This window comes from Rhipicephalus microplus, chromosome 5 (assembly GCF_043290135.1).
Source record: "Rhipicephalus microplus isolate Deutch F79 chromosome 5, USDA_Rmic, whole genome shotgun sequence".
NCBI lineage: Eukaryota > Metazoa > Arthropoda > Arachnida > Ixodida > Ixodidae > Rhipicephalus > Rhipicephalus microplus.
Window position 1 is genome coordinate 117,486,649 of NC_134704.1, and position 11,659 is coordinate 117,498,307.

The window sequence follows — 11,659 nt, forward strand, 5'->3', positions numbered from 1 at the left end:
AGGTTATGTACGAAGCGTATCATACGAAATAAGCTTCAAGAATATGCCAAGTTACCGAAATTATATTAGGAATTATCTAAAAGAAAAAAAAAGATACCTAGTTGTTTTAATCCTGTAATGCAAATGACACGCAAGTGAACTTCTGACATTCCCTCGAGCATTGCTCGTAAAAAGTCTCCTCACGTTGATCAAAGATATCAAGAAATCGGAAATTTACACTGTTTTATTTATTTATTTTGCGCATAAAATATTTAGCTGCAAATTCGGATCAGCCAGTGCTTTTTGGGAAGGTCGCGCAAAATTACAAGATGCCAGCGGAGATTATGGTCGGATCCAGGGAGCGTTCGTTGGAGGAGAGCACAGAAAGGAAACACTTGAGCGTGCCGATGTGTTCTAGGAACGTCTTATTTTTTTGTTGCCCATGGCGGCCGAAGGAAGCTACGCGCTGAGGCGACAAATATATAGTTTTGTGGTGCATCAATCTGAATGACGGGTGCTTAAGGTTCAGAAGGCCAGCATTCGCGTTCAAGTGATAGCCCACAGCTGGACACGATTTGTCAACACTCGGACACACTAGTCAATATTAGACGCTGATGGCCAACAGATTAAGCCGACTCTAGACACCATTACAGAACGCAAGTCACGAGTTGACCACCTCGCTAAGGTTTCATTTGAGAAAGCAGAGTACATGCTCTGGCGTGAACGTCATTTTCTACCGCTCACGTTATCACAGGCCTCTGCCAACTAAAAAGTGACCATGGCAACATGTGACTTGTGCAATTGATTTCTTGCCACTCGCGACATAGCTTACCATTGATATGATGTCATTCATGGCGCTATGTTTGTCAAATACGCATACACATTTCGGTATGGTGGACAACCTTAGTCGAAATTTTGCCAACTAGATATGGTTCCATGTTAGTAAATGCAGTGCCCATCAAAGGATGCATGGAACATCATGGTGTTTTTTATATGTCATGCATTTTGAGGTATCAGAGCTGTTTAAGTGAATACAGTGACATATTTTGATTTATGCCATTCACGTTGTGTCTTATATGACGTGTATACTTTTCTCATTTAGCACATTAGCTGCGGCGGACAATGGCTGCAACCAATAATACCGCCAAAAAGACTGTTGTGTAAGATGGCCAGAGATGAGGCTGTAAAGCGAAACTCTTCGCGGAGTTTCTTCATGATTTGTACAAATTTGGTTGTGAAACTCTTTTGCAAATGCTTCGTTGGGTAATCGGCAGAAAAGAGTGAGAGAGTCTTAGGAGTTTTATTGATGAAAACTTGTTACTTGCTCATTTTGTGTCGTGCCACACCTTTCGCTAGTGGAACATTTGCAGGATGCAGTAAAACAGCCTGAAGAAGCCGATGTCACTGGAGGTCGTGCGTTCTGGGAGCGTAATTCAACCATGCTGTTAGGAAAAGAGAATAGATTATCCACGCAGTTTGCGAGCCTTAGTCAACCTATAATCAATCTGTACAAAAACGTCAGGTCTGCGCAGAAGGCGCAGCACAGTCACAGCGAAAGCTAGAAGAGCGGCCTTTCAGAGCCTTTTCTCAACACTCATTGGGTAACTTCTGCAAGCGCACTTGCTTGATAACCGCTGCGAAATAATAATGAAAATTTTGGTTATAAGGCTGACATTCGCTATGCCATTTTTCGTCACACTTTTGAGAAGTTTGGTATCCTCTAATCACTTGCATAAAATTTTGTGACAATAGTTCATGTAGTGGCTGACGACAATGATTGCAGTGGGTTGCATGCTTGCGATGATTGCATTTATGCCTGCCGTGGGTATGCGCCACTGTTAATAGGTGAGCAAGAAGAAGCTTTTGAAATGGGTTGGAGCATAGGACGATCCACACGTTACGCTATTCGCATTGTTCGACGAGTGGTTGTTCTTTCGCTGCTATAAAACACTTTAAAGTCGAATTAACCCGATGCATTTCCCGTAATCAAGCCTGCCTAAGGCAAGTTTGTCAACAAGCCTTAAGCACCGGCGTGGCTCAGTGATATATTACTGGACTGGCACCCAGTGGGTCCGGATTCAAGCGCCACTGTGTCATTGGTACTAAACGTTTTTTTCTAATGTCGTGCGATGCGATTACAGACACCAGTGGCGGCAGAAAACTATGGCTCCTCGCGCGACTTAAGTTTTGATATCATAACAGCTTTCGCTGTCAAAAATTTGCGCCAATTGTGGTCATTACAAAATTAGCAAAAGGACGTGTCCACCGCACACCTTGAGCCCACAAGAAAACAAACGGTGTTGTTACAAAAACTTCCGACTGTGAGATACCCTCAAGGTTCCCTCTTTTAGTGCTTGCATTGCGCAAGCTACCGAGGAAAATATAACTTCTGTTCAGCAAGAAATAGACACTACCACATAGTACGGGTGGGCGATGGTGACACCATCAATACTTCCTGTCCCAAAATCTAGAACACCTAGAACAGTGGGAGACTCAGCTGACAAACTTGACCATCAGAGACTAGCAGCGTGAGGTGAGCCGGACCAAAATCTCAGATCAGGATCGTGGCATCCTAAACTTGACACTAAATTTCCATTGAACAACTCCGTCGTCAGCTCCCTTTTGAGTAAAGATAATTGCTGTCTAAGAGGGAAGTAACGCCTGCGAGTGTTGTAAACTCTCCTGTGGCGCTGCGGAAAAAAACTGCTGTGATGTACCCACTACATTTACGTAAAGCAATAAGTGCACTTACGTACCTGCACACTTCTTCCATGCTAAGGTTGCTCATGATGACGTTTAGTCACAGCTGAGTCTTTCGTAATGGGATTGAGAGCAATTAACAGGGTGTTTTGCCTCGTGTTGTTGTATGCTTCTGTTGAACACCTAACTATGTGACTATGCACCCGACATATTGACGCAAGGTAGGCTGGCAACTATAGTAGCCAGCCTCTGAAGAGGACAACGAAGTAGTTCTGTGTGCGCGTGCTCTGGTGTTCGCGTTTCTGGCCCTTGATTTACGAAAGTAAACGCCCTATTTTGTACCTGCGTGCCTGTGTCTTTGTGACATTTTCTGGTGGAAGTGCAGGGTACGGTAGATGTTACGGTCCCCTGAGAGCACCCCTGACGCAAGTCCATCGAGTATCTCAGCCGAACTTACCCCTGTGCACGTACGTTCCAGCCGTCGTCTCCAGGGACTCGAGCCACAGCACGGTTTGCTGCCTGAACGTCAGAGGACTATGAATCAAACATCGCCTAACGTCACCGCACCAGCACCAGCGCACCTGGTTATCAACCAGCTCAAGACGCCGAAGACATTTCACAGAGCTGCTTTTGAAGATGCCGACGACTGGCTCGAGCATTTCAACCGGGTCGCCGTCATCAACGATTGGACCCCAGAGCGTAAGCTACGCTATGTGTACTGCTTTCTGGAGGACTCCGCGAAAACGTGGTTTGAGAACCATGAAGCAGCGCTTACGTCATGGGATGAGTTTCAACGGCAGTTCCTCAAGGCATTTGCCCGAGAGGACAGGAAACAGACAGCGGAGCGTGCTATAGAGGCAAGGGTTCAAGGCCCTAACGAAAGGGTGACGACCTACGTAGAGGACATGGATCGGCTTTTCAAACGTGCGGAGCCCTCTATGTCCGAATCCAAGAAAGTTCGCCACCTAATGCGTGGTGTTAAAGAAGAGATTTTTGCCGACCTGATTCGAAACCCGCCTGCGACACTTGCGGTGTTCCATGAGGAAGCCACTGCCATGGAGAGGGCCCTTCAACAGCGTGCCAGGCAGTATAACCGTGGTGTAAACCCAAGTGAGGTCACTTCTGTCACTCTCGGCAATGACATCAGCGCGTTGCGAGAGCTTATCAGAGCTCTCATTAAGGAAGAGCTACAAAAGATGCAGGTGACTGCTTCACCTGCAGAGCAGTTCTCCATTGTGGAGATGGTACGCGCCGAGCTGCGGCAAGCCGTTCACGCTCCCCAACCATCCGAGGCGCCACAACAGAGGCACTGCGTCGAGATGAGCTACGCGGAAGCAGTGCGACGTACTCCATCGTGCAGTTCAACCAGCGTATTTTACCCCAATGAGCGACACGCTCAGCAAATGGAGGTAGGCTTCCGCCCTCGCAGCTCACCGTTGATCGCCGAAGCAAGACCGAGAAAGAGTGACATCTGGCGTACACCCGACCACAGGCCCCTTTGTTTCCATTGCGGGGAAGCCGGACACGTCTACCGAACATGTCCATACCGTCGCGTGGGTCTGCGTGGATTTTCGCCTAATGCCCCTCGTCCACGACTTGGCGAGCGATCACAGGAAATAGAGAGTTTCATCTCGAATCGTCGCAGTATCGAACATAGGTCACAAGAGCCTCGCTCGTCGTCGCCTGCTCGCTACAGGTCACCGAGCCCAGCCTATTCACGCAGCGCTTCAAGACGCCGTTCACCCAGTCCTGCAAGTCGGGAAAACTGAGTTCAGCGACCTCCGGAGGTGAGGCCGCTGACGCTGACTCTACGGAAGATCCTCCACTACGACGACAGCGACAGCAGCAAAAAGATGTACAGACGCAGTCAAACGTGATGCGAAGAGTGGGGACATCAAACATTGCGGTAACTGTGGACGACGAAGAAGTAATGGCGCTAATTGACACTGGAGCAGACACTTCCGTTATGAGCATGGGTCTTGCCTGCAGGCTGAAGAAGGTTTCTACCCAGTGGGCTGGGTCGCAGATACGTACGGCAGGAGGCCATCTTCTTACTCCGGTGGGGCGGTGCACAGCGCGAGTAAGTGTTCACGGATTTACGTATCTCGGAGATTTTGTAATACTGCCGAGTTGTTCGAGGGACCTAATTCTCGGACTGGACTTTCTGCGTGATAATGGAGCCATGATTGATTAGCAACAGTCGCAAGTGACGTTTTCTACGGCACACGCTTTAGCGCGCAACCCTCCCGGCAGTTACGTCAATGCTTTGAGAATTGTTGACGATGACGTCACGTTACCGCCGAAGAGTAGCGTGTTCACCTTGGTAGCCTGCGACGTTTTTGACAAATTAAACGACTATGAAGGTATTGCAGAGGCAAATATCCCGCTGCTGCTCAAACGAAACATATGCATAGCCTGATGCCTTGTTCGGTTAGAGAATAAACGCTCTCGAGTTCTGCTGACCAACTTCAACAATGACTTTCAGCACGTTCCTAGAGGGACTACTGTCGCTTTCCTCAGTGAAATCGCCGACTTTTTCGATATCGGCACATTGGATACGACTTCACCGCATGCAAAAGCTTGTGCTGACCTGGGAAGCCGCATTAACGTTAATCCAGACTTGCCAGATTCACGAAAAGAGCGGCTGCTAAACCTTGTGAGGGAATTCTCGGACTGCTTCTCCACAGCATCGAAAGTTCAGCGTACCACCGTTACAAAACACCGCATTGTTACCGAAGAGTCGGCGCGGCCTCTTCGCCAACATCCATACCGTGTGTACTTGAAGGAAAGAGAGGTGATTAAGCGTCAAATTCAAGAAATGCTGAATGATGACGTCATCCAACTCTCGACAAGTCCGTGGGCGTCACCTGTTGTCTTAGTAAAGAAAAAAGACAACACGCTACGCTTCTGTGTCGACTATCGACGGCTTAACAAAGTCACGAAACGCGACGTTTACCCCCTGCCACGGATTGATGACGCCTTAGACCGTCTACGCCACGCCCAGTTCTTTACATCACTAGATCTCAAGTCAGGGTACTGGCAAAGTGAAGTTGACGAGGGCGACCGTGAGAAAACCGTGTTCGTGACGCCTGACGGGCTCTACGAATTTAAAGTGCTGTCTTTCGGTCTCTGTTCCGCTCCCGCCACGTTGCAACGCATGATGGATACTGTACTAGCTGGACTAAAGTGGCAGACGTGTCTTGTATACTTGGATGATGTCGTTGTGTTTTCAACCACATTTGACGAGCATCTTTCAAGGCTAAAAAGTGTCCTCGCTGCAATAAGGAGAGCGAACCTTACTATCAAGCCCGAAAAGTGCTACTTCGGCTATCAGGAACTCAAGATTCTCGGCCACGTGGTTAGCCCGGGAGGTGTTCGACCAGATCCGGAGAAGTTGGCTGCCGTTGCCGATTTCCCTCGTCCTGGAGACAAAAAGGCTGTTCAGCGATTCCTCGGACTCTGTGCGTACTACCGCCGTTTTGTCGAAGGATTTTCGAAAATTGCGGAACCTCTTACAAGACTGACACGGCCAGATGTACCTTTCGTATGGACGGAAGAAGAACAACAAGCCTTCGTAGAGCTGCGCAATTGACTGCAGACAGCTCCAGTGCTGGCACATTTCGACGACACTGCCGACACCGAGATCCCCACAGACGCCAGCAACGTGGGAATCGGAGCCATTCTAGTTCAATGGCAGAACGGCGCAGAGCGTGTGATCGCTTACGCGAGCCGCAGTCTCTCAAAAGCAGAGGCTAATTACTCTACCACCGAAAAAGAGTGCCTAGCAGTCGTTTGGGCCATTAGCAAGTTTTGACCCTACCTATACGGCCGGCCATTTCGAGCGGTCAGTGACCACCATTCGCTCTGTTGGCTTGCCAATCTACGGGATCCATCAGGCCGCCTCGCCCGCTGAAGCCTCCGCCTTCAAGAGTACAACATAACGGTGGTCTACCAATCAGGACATAAGCATACAGATGCTGGCTGCCTGTCTCGTGCTCCTATTTCCCCGACGTCATCTGACACTGAACAAGATTTACCGTTTCTTGGCATCGTCGATGTGGTGCGGATGGCTGAGCTTCAACGTGAGGACACTGAACTACTTCCTGTCATCCAGCATCTTCAAGGAGAAGACGTTATAGTCCCACGCCGACTCTCGCGTGGTTTGACTACGTATTGCCTGCGGAACTATGTTCTCTACAAGAGAAATCTTGAGAGCAGCCGGGAAACTTTTCTCCTCGCCGTTCCAATGGCACTGCGTGAGGAAGTTTTGCAGGCGTGCCACGACGATCCTTCGGCCGGTCACTTAGGCTTTGCTAGGACATTAGCGCGCATCCGACGGAAGTACTACTGGCCACAGCTGTATTCGTCCGTTCAGCGCTATGTCCGCACCTGCCGTGACTGTCAGAGGCGTAAAGTTCCACCCGCAAAGCCCGCCGGTTTCCTCCAACCTTTAGATCCACCTTGAGCACCATTTCAGCATGTAGGAATGGATCTTCTTGGTCCCTTCCCTACGTCATCCTCAGAAAATAAGTGGATAATTGTCGCGACCGACTATCCGACTAGCTATGTAGAAACCAAAGCTGTGCCTAAGGGAACTGCAGTTGAAGTCGCCAGATTCTTTGTCCACGACATTGTTTTGCGCCATGGTGCACCTGGCGTTCTCATAACCGATCGCGGAGCAGCATTTACGGCAGAGTTATTGCAACAAGTCACCAAGCTGACGCACAACAACCACCGGAAAATAACAGCTTATCATCCCCAAATTAACGGCTTGACGGAGAGGTTAAACAAAACATTGGCCGACATGCTATCTATGTATGTTGATGTAGAGCACAAAACGTGGGATGAAATTTTGCCGTACGTCACGTTTGCTTATAACACCGCTGTGCAAGAGACCACAGACCTAACACCATTCGAGCTTGTTTATGGCCGTCGCGTCACAACACTGTTAGACGCTATGCTCCCCGTAGACCAGGACAACAGCGGAAATGACAGCGTTGACGACTTCGTAAGAAAGCCGAGGGAGCCCGCCAGCTTGCACGGAACCGCATTCGCGCGCAGCAAGATATCGACGCTCGCCGTTACAACCAAGGCCGAAGGAGCATCCACTATCAACCAAGGGACTATGTATGGGTGTGGACACCAGTTCGACATCGTGGGCTTTCGGAGAAGCTTTTGGGGCGCTACTTTGACCTTTACGAAGTTGTGCGCTGCCTCAGTGACGTGAATTACGAGGTAGTTCCCCAAAGCTCCGACACCAGTTTAAACTGAAGACGTCCACGTCCAGAAGTAGTCCATGTAGTACGGATGAAACCGTACCACGCCCGCAAGTTATGAACCCTTCGAACTTTTCCCTTATTATCCACAACAGCGTGGGCTTTTTTTTTTCATTGACGTGATCATTTTTTTTTCTTTCATGGCCACCTCTAGCATCTCAGTCAATCGACCGGGACGGTCGCTCTTGAAAGGGGGGAATTGACGCAAGGTAGGCTGGCAACTATAGTAGCCAGCCTCTGAAGAGGACAACGAAGTAGTTCTGTGTGCGCGAGCTCTAGTGTTCGCGTTTCTGGCCCTTGGTTTACGAAAGTAAACGCCCTATTTTGTACCTGCGTGCCTGTGTCTTTGTGACAATATGACCCCTCTACAAGGCCTATTTCTGGACCAGTTTAGAGAACTGGCATAAAAACGACACAAAATGTTTGTGTTGCATTCCGGCTGTATCTCTGGGTCTATTTTTTGCGTCCACCGAGATTTCTTCCTCATGGACAACGTCTTCAATGCTGAGGTAGTATTTTTGGCGACAGAGGTTTCTTAGCGCTGTCACATTAAAACAAGTGCAAAGCAGCCATTAGGCGAGAGAACTAGTCCTTGGGTGACGGAACTACTGAGTTACATGAGACGCCGAGAGGGAAATAAGCTCAAAATTTCCAAAAATGGTGACGTAGCTCATCTAAAACTACTAAGAGGCCAATATTACAAACTACTAAGGATTGTGGTAGGCCATTTACCTATACTCTTGCAAATGGAAACACAATGAAGTAATGCTTTATAAATACAGATTGAACATGAACGCAGAATGCTCCTCTTATTGTGCATTTCTTTTTATCGACGTCATAGATAAACGTACTTATTCTGTCAGCATATTAGGCAACATTCGTTTCTTGTGAATTTTGCAAATTTCACTCTCTTAGAATTATTTAGTTCGTCGCAGCTATTGTATATTTTCTAAATCGGACAATTTTTGACAGGCTATTTAACTGCTCAGTAGTGATTGACCCTGAAATGCTCCTAAAGTCAAAGCCGTTTGGCGGTAAAATGCATCAGATGGGAACAAGGGGGGAATATTGCGAGTCAAAGTACGTATATAAATTATCATATGAAGGCAGAGGGAGTGCCGTAAAACGTACAATTCAACGTCTTTGCTTTTTTGTCTGCAGTGCAATCTAACAGTGCAACCACGTAGCGGTTCCACTTACAGATGGTAGAAGAAAAATGCCTATACAGTGAAGCGAATCACGATTTTTTTTTCATGAGTACACTTTTAAAGTTCAATATATTAGTAAACACTAGTGAGGCGTTTGTTTTGTGAATGATTGTTAATGCTATAAAAGGTAATAATTAAGCCGAAAGTGATGAAAAAACACGTACGAAACAAGCCGGGTGATGCTCAATGCCGTTTCGGCCCGAGTCGTCACAGCACATTTTAAACTCCACCCGCTAATCTGTTGCGCGGAACACAAATTTAGGTCAACGTGTCTGAATAGTGCATAACTACTTGAATACCGAAATTCCATCCAGGAACTGTGAACATTCAATGGTGAATCCTTCTAGCTACTCGGCAACACTTAGCCTTTATTGCGCATTATTATTTTATAAGGCCGTTTTAAATAACCAGTGAAATACTGATACTTCAAAAAGCTGAAAGCATTGAACTGTACTCTTAAAAAACCTAGCGGTGGTCGAAATCTGAAAACAGAATAATTTGCTCATAGTTCTATCGTTTGCGTCAGAGTGCTCAAACTTGGTCACACTTCACTGCGGACGCCTACGCTGATGTCATGTTTTGTTGGATATTTTGTTGGAACTGGTTCAGAAGCACAAGTCATCAAGATCTCCAGCTTTCAAATTTGAATGGACGTTTGTGAGAAGGAATTGAGCTGCCTACAAGAAAATGGGGTACACTGCCCGTATGAAATCAGCGCGTTATGATATTGGAAACAAACACGAAAATAACGCTGAACATGTTTTGTTTATCGGTTTATGTGGATTATTGAAAGAGGAGTTGCTAAAGATTGCTTCAGGGTACTCAGCTAATCGTCCGACTATAGGTCGTACCACCCTGGCAGTAAAACAGAAGAAGCTCATCAGCGATTATTAATAACACAGAATTCAATAATTTGCAATTGAACCCATCTTCTTCATCGGTTACAAGAATAGGCAGAATTATGAGTAGAGTGCGCAAAAATATGAACTCTGCTGTCATTACAGTGTTGGTGATTAAAAACCGTGGGCCAATAATGAAGTTCAGAGCAAATGATAATACTAAAAAAGATACTCGGTTATATTACGAGTACAGCGAACCAAGGTATAAGCACATCACTCATTTAAGTGATGTGTTTAAAGTTATGCGTGACGTGTGATTGTTAGAGTGATGTTCGATTTTTGAATACTAACTAATACGTGTGCGCAACTGAGTTTATGCAAAAAAGAAATGATTTGAGTGTGCCATAAGCGTGCCCTAGTAAAGTCATTCTTTGAAAATTATAAAGAATTATGTTGGAATGTCCTGTCTGAAAGCTTCGCTCAAGAAATCTTGCCCGCATCGCATGTACGAAACTTTTGCTAGACAAGTAGAACGACTGAAGCAGTCATGGTTATCTGAGCGCCATCTAGCCGCCCTAGCCAAAAGGATTTCACAGAAGGTGAAGATTGATTTGAGGGGTAAAAATCAGGTTAAAAAGCAAAGTTAAAGCTACTTTTGCAAGTATCCCATAACTCCACGACATATTCCATCAGTTGAAAAAAGTGGCCTGAAGGTTCAGATGCTGCCCCGCCGCGGTGGTTTAGTGATTAAGGTACTCGGTTGATGACGCGTGGGTCGCGAGATGGAATCCCAGCTGCGGTGGCTGCATTTTCAATGGATGTGAAGATGCTGTAGAATCTTCTGCTCCGATGTGAGTGCACGTTAAACAACCCTAGATGGTCAAAATTTTCGGAGCCCCCCACTGCGGAATCTCTCATCATCATATGGTGGTTTTTGGACATGAAACCCCACAAATCTATCTGGACAATGACATTGATTTGTTTATCGTAAGTGATATATAAAGATTTTGATTAGATTACGAGGAGATATCCATAACTGGAACACACGTGCACATGAGGCCGGATGCTGTCAATGACATTTTGGCCCATTTCATCGCAGCATAGTGTAAACTGCATGTGTTATTCTGAGGGATATCCCTAAAAAATAGATCACACGTGCCATAGAAGCACGTGAAGTTGGTCTTTCGAAAATGTAAAACAAGAAACGAAAGTGGCTTACTTTAGTACTGTCCACCGTTCTCGTGCGTAAAGCATTCAAATCCTATTAATCCTCGATCATTCGGGTATATAAAAGCATCTGCTTTATGAATGCAATGCATAGCAATTGAAACGTTTACACTAGCACTAAGCAGATTAGTATTTGCTTTTAGAAAATTAATATGCTCCTCATAGTGTTGTTAATCGCGTTAGGATGCTTGGTCTTGGCAACGTCTTCTGTACAGACGCCGACTCTAACGTGATGTTCTAGTGAGTATAGAGTTGGATGTTTCTCACAATGTTATGTAATCGTGACCTTCAGCTATTTCTTTTCATTGCAAAGTAATGAAGTGGAAACTTGCTGGTGTTTACATAACACGACACTCTCCGCATTAATGAGAGTATGAGATCATCTTATTACAGTATTGATATAGAAGAAGCAAGCGAGATTTGATACGCA